The 11,520-nt window shown below is 36.7% G+C and overlaps 1 protein-coding gene across 5 annotated transcripts in view; it reads left to right on the top strand.

The window, feature by feature from the left end:
- Positions 1 to 8,750: 8,750 nt before the first annotated feature.
- The window catches only part of LOC145974942 (uncharacterized), a 116,771-nt gene continuing 114,001 nt past the window's right edge, over positions 8,751 to 11,520 (top strand). For all 5 annotated transcript variants that reach the window (XM_083105069.1, XM_083105071.1, XM_083105070.1 and 2 more), the window contains exons 1-2: positions 8,751 to 9,091; positions 9,541 to 9,664. The gene's annotated coding sequence lies outside the window, so the exon portion shown is untranslated. The remainder of the gene's footprint in view (positions 9,092 to 9,540; positions 9,665 to 11,520) is intronic.

Below are 11,520 nucleotides of genomic sequence, written 5' to 3'. Positions count from 1 at the left end.
AAGTCTTGTAAATTTTTATCAAGCTGCAGCTTATTTGTCAAAATTTTACATCCCCATCCCATGCGCTTTTAACTCAGAAATATTATTCCTAAAAAAATAGTTACTTTTTTATATTAAAATATATAATATAATGTATTATATATATAATTAGCATATAAAATATATATTATATATATTATTATTATATAACATATTATATAATATAATAATATTATTAATATATTATATAATATTAAAATATATATATATTAATAAAATATATGATTTTTTAACATAAAATTATATTTGTTAAAGAAGCTCTTTATACATATTTTGTTTTTATATTGATGTATTTTGCGAAGCTAAGGAGAACGTCATCGATATAAACATTATCAAGTATAAGCTACAAAAAAACAAAGATATCAACACATTCCGGCGACAATTTATCGAGACATACTACGCTTTAATCAGAGCTAGTTTCGTTTCGATCGTCGCGATGTCAAGATGACGATCAATTAGCGCCGTTCTCCACTTCCCAACACCTACGGCTACGTAATCGCATGCGACATATCGAGCAACGAAGAGCGTAGCACCTCGCCACTTCTTAATCCTCGCCATTTACGAGCGACGATCGAGCAGTAAAATTAGAATATCGATATGAAATGAGACCTGTAACTCAGTCGATGATTCGCAGTTAGTGCCTTCAGTCGCGCATTATCTCTAAGACGATCAACGCAGTTTCACGCAGCTTTCGCAAATGAACTGCGCCTCGACATTAAGACTATTTGAATACTAATGTGTATATGAAATTTAAATCCAGATATATTGATATTTTTAATATTTACTTCCGGGTTTGAGTGTTATTTATTGGTTCCATGTTTTACATAATTCGATATTTTCACACGTTTTAATATTTATAGTAATATTCTATTCGATATCTTCTGTTTGAGAGATGTATCATAAACAATACTTAGTTTTACCTAAAAATAATTAGTTTCTAAAAAATGAAAAAAATATAAAATGTAAAACTTAAAGATGATTTAATTAGATTTTACATTAGACTCTCGATAAGAAAAGATGCTTTAGTTTAAAAAAATAGTTTAAAAAATCTGGCCAATGAAAGCGTGTTTTTATTTTTGGTATAAAGCTTCTATAGTGGTCAATTGAGAATTGTTTATTTTTATCGCCTCTTGAGCGAAGACAGGAAAATTTGTAAATACGTATCTCGCGCGTATACAGGCATTGAAAGTCCTTTCACTCTGCATACGATCGGTGGTGATTGTAGTGGCACGCGACATGTACAAATGTTCCCGTCCTCGTGTAAGAAAGCGAAAGTCTCACGGGCGACGAGATCGCCGGAGTAGACACGTCTTTTTTCCACGTATCCGGTGTCGCGATCGCGCGCAACGACAGATTGTAAGTACCGGGATTTGCATATTGAAAAGAGTGGCCATTGAAACAAACGCGTTGTAAGTTACGGCACGATTGGATTAGATCATATTTGGAAAATAAGCGACGATCGTGGCTCGCATCTGAACGACACGATTCTTCGATAGAATCCCGACGTTTTAATATTCTTTAGTTGGACGTGAAAAGATCGAATATAAATATTATAAATTATGACGTAAATTATTGTATTTTATTTATTTTCTATATACACATAAATTTCAAGTTTTTTTTTTAAATTTAATTTTTACATTTCTTTATGATAAATGTTCGCTTGATAAATATATCATATATGTGTTTATCGTTCATTTTAATAATTATGTAGGCAAAATGTCAATTATATACTTTATCAGCGGAAATTGTTTTTTTTAAATTTAATCAGCAAAATTTTTAAAACCAGAATTTTTAGAGGTTCCGCTTGGGAGGTCTTGCGTTTCCTATATTCGCGACTGATTTTCGATTCTCAGCGAAGAAGACCCTGCGTAACGTTCGACACGTGGGACGTCGAGGTGAGATACGCGCGATTCGCACGCGCTATTGTGTGTCCCGGCTTTCTCCACGCGGCAGGAATACGAGCCAGTAAAAAGAACGACTTGTGTACATTCGCATTATCGTAATTTACATGCCGGTTATGATGAAACGGGATATTCGACCGCACAAAACCCACAAAGTAGTCGAATCTGCCTTCAGCTGTGGACCACAATAAATCCACATTGAATGTTTACGGAAAAAATATTTTTTTGTATGGTAAGAGAGAAATGTATTTCAATATAAATAAGTAAATATTAAGTAATATGACTTTTCCTTTTGAATTTTATTGTTCAAAATTTGCTCAAAATTAATTGTGGGGGAGAATCCATTGGATGTATAATAAATAAGATTCTCTCTCTTATCATCAAAGTGTTTCAAGAATAACCGATTGGTCACGCGGCATCTATTAAGAGCGATCCGACAATCGCGAATATGAATACGCGTGTCGCGCGTATACCGCGTTACGTTCAATTAACCGTGAGACGCTTAACCGCGTGCCGTGTTATCGTCGGCAACGCGATCGATCTTCATTACTTCTAACGAACCGCCGTCGTCGGCCGGCTCGATTATTACAACGATCGCTCCTTCGATCGGATTGCGCGTTATTAATATCGACGATACCAGGCGCCGATATATTCGTACTCGTTAACGCGTGGATTAGGCGCGCGTCCCAGACGTATTCCGAGCGAACGCGCTCTCGGGATAAATTCAATCTCGGGAATCCATTAAGTGCAACGCACCCTCCTTCCTCCTCCTCCTCCTTCTCTTCCCGCCAAGTCCCGGCGTTACCCCGCGTCGTGCGTGGGTGCTCGGTAATGGGAAGTGCACATAGAAACCGTCCTGCCCATATTTGTCTACCATTCGTCTTTTTCAGTCCCGGTCTCTCTCCTCCGCTTCTTGCTCCGCGTCCGAGTCAGAGACTAAGCGTCAGGAATGCACGCGTGCGTACGAACAGGTCGTGCGTACAGAGAGTAGAGGAGAATAAGATGTGTGTGAGAATCTCGAATAATGGGAGGACCGTCGAGCGAGTGTCCTTGGACACAAATTCAAAGCCGATCTTTTGCTTTGTGGACGTCGAAATTTAAAATTGTCATCTAATTTATTTTAAAATTATATTAAAATTCACATGAAATTAAATAGAAATTTTTTTTTAGATTTTGTGTCATTTTATATAATTAATTTTTTTATATAATTTATAGATTTTATATAATGTTTCCGCTAAAGAAATTCGTAAAAAAGATATACATCTTAACGATTTCACATCTCGCGTCTTTCCTGTTTCTTTCCATCCGCTTCAAATATTTTTTTTCGGAATATTTCGCAGTCTCGGTGATATTAGTTCTACGGATTCCTGGTGAGTACACACGTGCTCATCCTGCACTGTCCGGACGTGACGAATGGATGGCGGCGATCACAGGCGTCGATAAACATATTAAGCCGCCGTTAAGCCTGCCTACGAGCAAACGGGGCAGATCCGAATCGATTTCATCGCGGTCCCGTCAGCATCGAGGTGGACAGGATTTATTTGGATTTTTCGGTTTTAATCTCTGTATCCGGGGGCCGGAGATACATCGGTATAACTTACTTTATATCCGACCACTTTCTGTCGTCGAGCCGATCGTACCCTGTCAAATTAATGCTTTCGTAATTCTCCGTTCGCTATAAATATCCGCCGCGACGATACGCCATCGAGAGAGTCCTGGGGAATCGACGTATCGTGTCTTTTCAGCTGCGATATCGGATTATTGAGCTTGTACGGGACGATCTTTGTCATGGGGCTTATCATTATTGAACGACTTTACGCCAGAAGGAATTAAATGAAAAGAGGGACTCCATCTCTTCGTTACGTGGTTCATTCTACCTTAGATAACTAGAGGATGAAATCTTTTAAAATACTTTAATCTCTCATCGAACAAAGTTAACAAGCTTGTGTCTTAATTGTTGCAAAGCGTAATGGTAAAAGCATACAATAGTATTTTTCTCTATTCGGTTTCGAGATTAATAGCTATTTTCGACGTAGGGGAGAGATTGATAGAGTTTTAGGTTGAAGATGTATTAAAAGAAATTAGTTGCAGAGAGGAAAGAATATATTAAACCTCATTAATGATTTATAGTCTTTCTCTCAGTTGTACGCCTGTCAAATCTCCTCCACGTGGTACGGTGTGTTATTGCTCATATAGAAACTCTCTTGTTTAACATTTACGTCTGCGATAAATGCAAATTTGCGTTGCATAGAAATCACATATTTTATGCCGAGCGGTTAAAGTGCCGGGCGGTTCTCCGCCGATTGTGCCAATGTTGCCTGCCTTAAATTCCTGCATTATTCTCTCGGAGAAATAATGTCTATTATTAATATCAATATTGTAAATGAGTATACTCTCGCAATAATACCAATACTATTTTAAAACTGAAGCAACCAATGTCACGTTATTTCTCGCAAATCGAAACTTAAATCTCCCGCAGACGATTTTGCAATAGAAACAATTTTCTATCATTGATGCATAAATATCTCGTTTATTAAGACGCGAAAATATAATATGAAGCGATGAAGGTTATTAATTCGCGATTAAAATCAATATTGAAATAATATTGTAGCACAATTAAATTATCTCTTGACACGAATTAAATCTTGACAGTTTAATTACAGATTTAAAAAGTGTTATGTAGATTTGATCTTGATCACGATTTTCACGCTAGAGTATATTTACTATTTTACGAGATTGTGTTTCGACCGAGATGAGACCCTGATCCGGACGATGAACGGGAATTTAAGGTCGGCCGTGCAATGTCACATGGGAGTCACGGCAAATGTTCGTGGACGAGCTGCCGCTGCAGGCTACGCCCGCCGTACGTAAACGTTTGCATTTCGAACGTGTACGACGTGGCAGTAAATTTCGCGCTAAGCCGAAGTCGCCCCGAGTGATTTACGCGAGTGCCGAGGGCGGAAGGGTGGTTTTCGGTTTCGGACCGTCGACTTTCGCCGCCTCGGTGTCTTATCTGCGGTAGGTGAATCGGAAAGACATGGTCGTAGGATAAATTTCGGGAACAGGCTACCGATCTTCCTTTGCAGTCATATATTTTATAATTTTTATTATTTGAATATAATTATTTTTTAATTTCTCGTGTCTTGTAGTAAAATAACGCGACAAATGTCATTTAAAAGCATGTGCTGAATCGGCAGTAATTTTTGAACGCTTTTCAGATATTTTGGATATTATTTTTATATAAAGATTTGTTTTATTTTTATTATGAGACATAGAATTATACTTAGTTATTTAGTTTAATTATTTATCCATGCTTTTTCAATCTTTTCACGCATGTGGAAACAGAATAATTGCACTATTATTTACGATAGAAAGTAGCTAATGTTACATAGCATTTGAGGGATTTTTGTCAAATAAAATTTAAGATAACACGAATATAACAGAAAGAGGCATTCGCTAACTTTCAGAAACATTATATTATCCAGCATTATCGTAGCCATGAATCTTCGGATGTTGATTACTATTATTAAACGTCAAACTTTCTAAATTATTGAGCATCTCGTGAGCCGTGAATGCCTTTTCCAGGATGCTCGCGTGAGCACGCTCACATTTACGAGATTACGATGTTTCCGGTTTGGACCACTAGCGTGAAGGAAAATTATAGTGATCCCGCTTATACGGACCCGCTAAGAATGACATATGACGCTCAGTTTTAATGTCGATATTGTTCTTACATCTCTATTCACCGTTTTGAAAGACATTCTCGACAAGCAGAGAAGACATAAAATTATCATTATTTTATTGTTCGTACATTCACAGACATTTGCGGCAGATACGCGGTTTCAAAAAATATTCCATGGAAGCATTAAATTCTATTTATATATTGTTATTATTGGCGATATATATTCTCTTTGTATCATCAAGATTACGAAATTTTATCGATATTTTAGGATCATAATTTATCGATAAGCTTTTCCCATGTAGATTATTATAGATTATCAATTTTCTATTTATGTTTCTTCTATTCTTTCTTTAGATTTTGATTTAGCACTCGTACATCCATATATTTAATGTTGAAAATTATACAAACATTCTCTTTTTATATTTTATATCACGCTTTATTTCGACGGATACACGGATAAGAAAATAATCGCCGAAGACAAAGCCGATGGCGGAGGAGCGCGATGCGAGGCACACTTGTTGTCCCACGCCACATTGCTGTAAACACGGGATTTCGCGCTGTCCTCGCGAAATAAACGCACGGGTGATGCACCCACGCGCGCATCTCGCGCGAGGGTGCCATTGTTACGGAGGCGTCGCGTGCTGCGTGGCAAATGCGCTAGCGCCTTCATTCTCCTTCATTACTCACTGGGTTTCTCTCTTAAACGCTGCGCCAAATCGCCTTCTTTCCGGTGCACCCAACGAGAGGGAAGAACTTTATTTGGACGATTCGCAAGTTTTTTCGCGTCACTCTGGAAGTAAAAAATTTTGAATTTTCTTTAATTTGACATATGAAATATATATATGAAAAGTATATTATATATTTAAAAGTATATTTTATATTTTAAATATCTTTGTATATTATATATGTATAATATATAATATATATGTATATAATATTATTTGCACAATATTTTTTTTTGAATGGCTTCAATACGAACAATAAGATCTGTGAAGCAATAAACGTTACCCAAATTTAACCGCGGTAGTCGTGGGTTAGTGTAAGAGGCGTACGCAGGTCGTTCTCGGTAAATTACTTCTTTCTTTCTTTCTCTTTTCCTCTCCGGTTGCGGAATGCGCGGGATAAGATTTGTTCGTGAGAGAGAGCGAGAGCTCTGATTGTTATACAATTGCCCTCGCGGCTGACATTTTTATGCGCGTCCGATCTGACAGCGAATGTATTCTACGATGTTTGGCCACGTCGATCATCAATCGGGGTTGATTTACGATGATTCTCATCGCGAATCGATTGATTTCACTTCATGACATGGAAATGACGCTTGTTTCGTGAATATGTTATAAGAAATGCTACGATGATACAATTAAAATTGAAAACTTTTTTTGACAATCAGAAAAATGTGAACAGAATCTTTCAAGAGTTTAATTAAAAGAAAAGTTTTAATTACAGATTAAATTGTGTTAATATTGAAGAGAATAGAAAAAAAATGTACAGTATTAAATATAATCGGAAATTGAAATTCTTTGACCGTAAGCTCCACTTGAGATTAAGCGAGAAATAAAATTTCAGTACTTCAATAATAATCGAGTTTACTTGGCAACTGCAACCACCGTGTCGGCTACAGTCGCGTTGATAACCGACGTGCCTGCAACGTCGGCGACGTCGTGTCGCCGAATCGTTCAGAAGTGGCCCAGAGAGTGCCCGCGTGTCTCCACTTCAAGAATTTAGCTTCTTATGAAGGCGGTTCATTGTTCCTGACAAGTGCGCCGATCAGCAGCGTGCATTGGAAAATGGAGTCATGATCGACGGATCGGTGGCGATCACGGTCTTGGATCGGATCCGCGGACACACCCGGATTCGTCATCGTCTGAGCATACCGATCCCGAATGTCGTTTTAACATATGAATGGCAGATCACGCGGGCAAGTCCGCATCCTTATTTAATCTTATGATGCACTCGCATCATCTTTTTCGTTATGTATGTTCCTTTATGTATTATGAGGCTTCACGTAGAGTCTTATCTGCGATTGAAAAGTCCTACCAGAGAGTCGAACATTTTTAATACATATATATTTTATAGGCCCGTTCTTGTGGATAAAAGTATATATAAATTTTGCAGAAAGGGTTGGTTCCGTTCATTTTTCCAACAAAAAAGAAAATTCAAGATGAGACATTGCATGTGTTTGTGCTATTACTTTTAAATGTTGCGTATGAATTTAGGAAATATGCAAATGCAGAGTATTGAATAAAATATTTTAGTAAGCTTGTTAAAATTCTCCTTGCGTTCCACTTAAGTATACTAAAAGATTCACGTGAAAAATCCCCAAGGGACTTTATGATGTTGTGCCTCGACCTGGTATCGATCCGATACGCGACTTCGTCTCGTGGTAGCACAGACTTACATTCATATCTCTCTGAATTCAATTTTCTTGCAACGGCAGCAACAGCGGTCGGATTTTTCGCGACGTTCTCGCTGCGGTTCCTCGCACGGCTGTCATAATTCGCACGTGAACGAGGCAGTTCCGCGGGAAATGGCTCCGATAACTTTCGCCCAGGACGAAACGTCAGTGTCTCGGGCGTCGCTTCGCGTTATGACATGTTTATTCAATCGTCGTGTGCTAAAACCGACAAACTCGGCAAGGTCGGCGCTATTACTGGGAGCATTTCCCAGTGCGAAGTGTCTTTCGAGACGCGTTCTCTCTCGAGATAATATTGAACGAAAATAATATTCCTTCTCCGGCCTTCGATTGAGTCGCGTGAGAATAATTTTTTCAACTACTCATATGTACCGCCGTTAAACAATCTTTTGCGTCTCTATTTATGCGGATTCGAGGCTTACCTATCGGCGAGCTGGCATTTTAGCGTTTTTCTGCTGTGTCTTAGCTATAGCATTTGCGTGGCAAACTCGAGTCGACAGAGTGGCATGATTTCTGTATGTATTGTACGATTAATTAATTCCAAAATATTTACGTATATATATGTGTAATATAATATATTTTGTAATTTAGTTTAATTTTAAAGAAAATATTTTTTACAGTAGCAAAGATATTGGCGACGATTGGTACTCGTTTTTTGGAGTATATTTATATTATCGGGTTTTTATATCGTCCGATGAAACCCTCCCATTGGGTACACCTTGACGTTGGTGGGAGGGCTCAGTACCTGGAAGGAACTTTATCCTGAAGGGGAAGCCAAGTACCCAAACGGTTCAATAATCGATATTCGCATTTTCGCGTCTTAATTAATTCGGGAGTGCCGTGAAAGTGTCGCGCGACCATTTTCATTGTGTTGAATGATTTATTTTAATTTTAATTTCGGGAATGTCGTGCAAAGGCATTGTCAACTCGTATTAATGTTGAATTTTTAACTCATTTTATCGATTTTTTTCGTACTATCGTCGATGGTTGTGTTTCCGATGCAAACGGAATAGGAAATTTTATTGAGATCTTGCTGGACAACTTTTCTGTTGATCGGTGAGTGACAAATTTTTATTATTATATGATAAAAAACGCCAAGTATATAAATTGTAGATTTTAAACATCTGAAATTTTTTTCTTTAACTTCTATTTGTTGCATAGAAGTATGGATTTTTTTATGTACTTAGTGTATATTTCTATTTATTTTTAAAAAGAATTTTTATATACACTATGTGTCTTACGTATTTTGTATATTTTGAAAAAGTTAAAATAATTTAATTTTAGAATCAATCTATATAAATAAAAAGTTTTGAAACTAAAACTTTTATTACTACGGCAAATGCAAATTTACTTAATAAGACATTTAAAATTTACACATGAATATATCTTCCCAAGTTGAAATTTTTCTCCTATTTTCGGCTTCTCAATGTTCAATTTAACATTTAAAAATAATAGTTTTTTCTAGTCGACTGTAAATTATTTATATAATCATTTTTTATGTTTAGCTTACTGGTGCAACCGGCTGTAAAACCACAATTCAATATCAGGATACTCAGGCTATAATGCAGGAAGATTGGCGTCTTTCTTCATACATAAAACCGGTCGCATTCCGCTAATTGGCTAAATAGTGTAAGTATACCGACTTATGGATCGATTTACATTGCCCATAAGAAATTTGTTGCCCCGTCACGGCGGTCGGCTTTAATAGAAAATCGCCGTCGCATTTTTTTGAAGAACAACGAGCTCTCGATCTCTCATGAGGAGAGAAAGAGAGAGAGAGCATCTCGCGCTGCGCTCTCTTCATCTCCGACTTCGATATTCGTTCAATCATTAAGAGCGAGCGCATTTCCAATCCGCTAACGATCTGACATCGGTACCTTTGAAAGACGTCGTGCCACCAACGCGCAAATTATACTCGTTTATTAAGAAACCGAGTCACATCCCGCTCGAACGATCATCTATGATAGTAATACTTTTGCGATAACGTAATTAAACGTTGATGATCTTGTCCTAATAATATCGTTATGGTTTTACGCATAATGAATTGCGCGTTACATCTTTTTCGAATCTGTAACTAGATCTGAATATAACATCGTTATTTTCAATGCCATGAAAATTCTTCGATTGAACTGTTTAAACGGTATAAATCTTATTTTATTATATGGTATTTTATACATATTTTCAATTATTTTTATTAATTATTTATATTAATAATAGTAATATTATTATTAACTATTATAATATTTTATCATATAAAAATTTGGGTTTGTTGGAATTATTTATAGAATGAGATTATAGAATTATTTAGTTAGATTGTTTATAAAATGAAATACATTAACTTTCTATATTATATAAATTTTAAAATAGGAAAAGATATGAATATTAAAATTCTAATTTTATAATTTCCGCAAGGAATAAATATAAAGATAGGTAATTATTTTTTTATATAAATTATTAAATCAAATTTCCTGTCAAAACATGCTATTTACTTTTACTATATGACTACAGGTGATATAAATGTTTGCAACAATCGGATATGTGTAGAAATGACGGATTCGTTTAAGTCGAGACTTCGCGTTACTTTCTCGGTCGGTTTCCTTTCTCGCAGCAGCGTTTCGCACGGTCCCTTTAAGGTCGCATTAATTGCTCGTGAAAACGCCCCCGCGAGCACACCCGGGACCGGGTTTCGCTACAGTTCATTACAGATCCCGCTTGCCCCTCGTCGGTCAACTCCAGTTGCATCTTTGCCACCGTGAAAATAAATCCTTCCGAGGTCTCGGCACAGCGGATAAATGCCTTTGCCGCCGTCATCTTGTAGACCCAGAAAAGGCCCACGCGGAAGTTCAACATATTCCGCTATCCTTCTCCTCCTTCGATCTTGTCTCCTTTCCATCGCATTATCGCCGCCCATTCGATACGGCCAGCAAATCGATTCTCGCCGGTTTCTTTGACGCTTCAATCTACAGCGTGGAATCATATAGAAGGGTTAGCTGATTTGTTGATTCAAAAATATCTAGGTAAATTGAGACGTGTTAGTAGAAATTGGAGATAAATCTTCTATGCTTAATTAACCTTTCGATTAAGCAAGATTAATTTATATACTCCTTATATCAGAAATATATCGTGCCCTTATGAAGAGTACAAAATAAAATTTGTTTGATTCTATTATAGTTTAGAGAATATATTTTTGAAGGAGATAAATTTATTTCAATTTTTTAACGTGTTAATAAAAAATTAATATGTAAGACATATAAATTATATATATAATTCAATTTTTGAAAAAAATATCCTTAAATAAGTAAAGACAATAATAAAGATAGAGTAGATTGTAATAATTCACAGAGGAATACGATTTTTGACATTAATCTAAGAAGGAGGAATAAATTTTCGGTGACTGTGCGATGAAGTCACATTAACATAGACAGAAGATCGAAGGCGGATCCGGTTCCAGTCGTTGCAATGCGAGGAACATTTTCGAATCCTTT

This window comes from Camponotus vicinus, unplaced genomic scaffold (assembly GCF_025532165.1).
Source record: "Camponotus vicinus isolate PSW18456_S1 unplaced genomic scaffold, iyCamVici1.0 SCAF_7, whole genome shotgun sequence".
NCBI lineage: Eukaryota > Metazoa > Arthropoda > Insecta > Hymenoptera > Formicidae > Camponotus > Camponotus vicinus.
The sequence above is the reverse complement of the archived record's forward strand: the minus strand, read 5'-3'. Positions and strand labels throughout refer to the sequence as shown.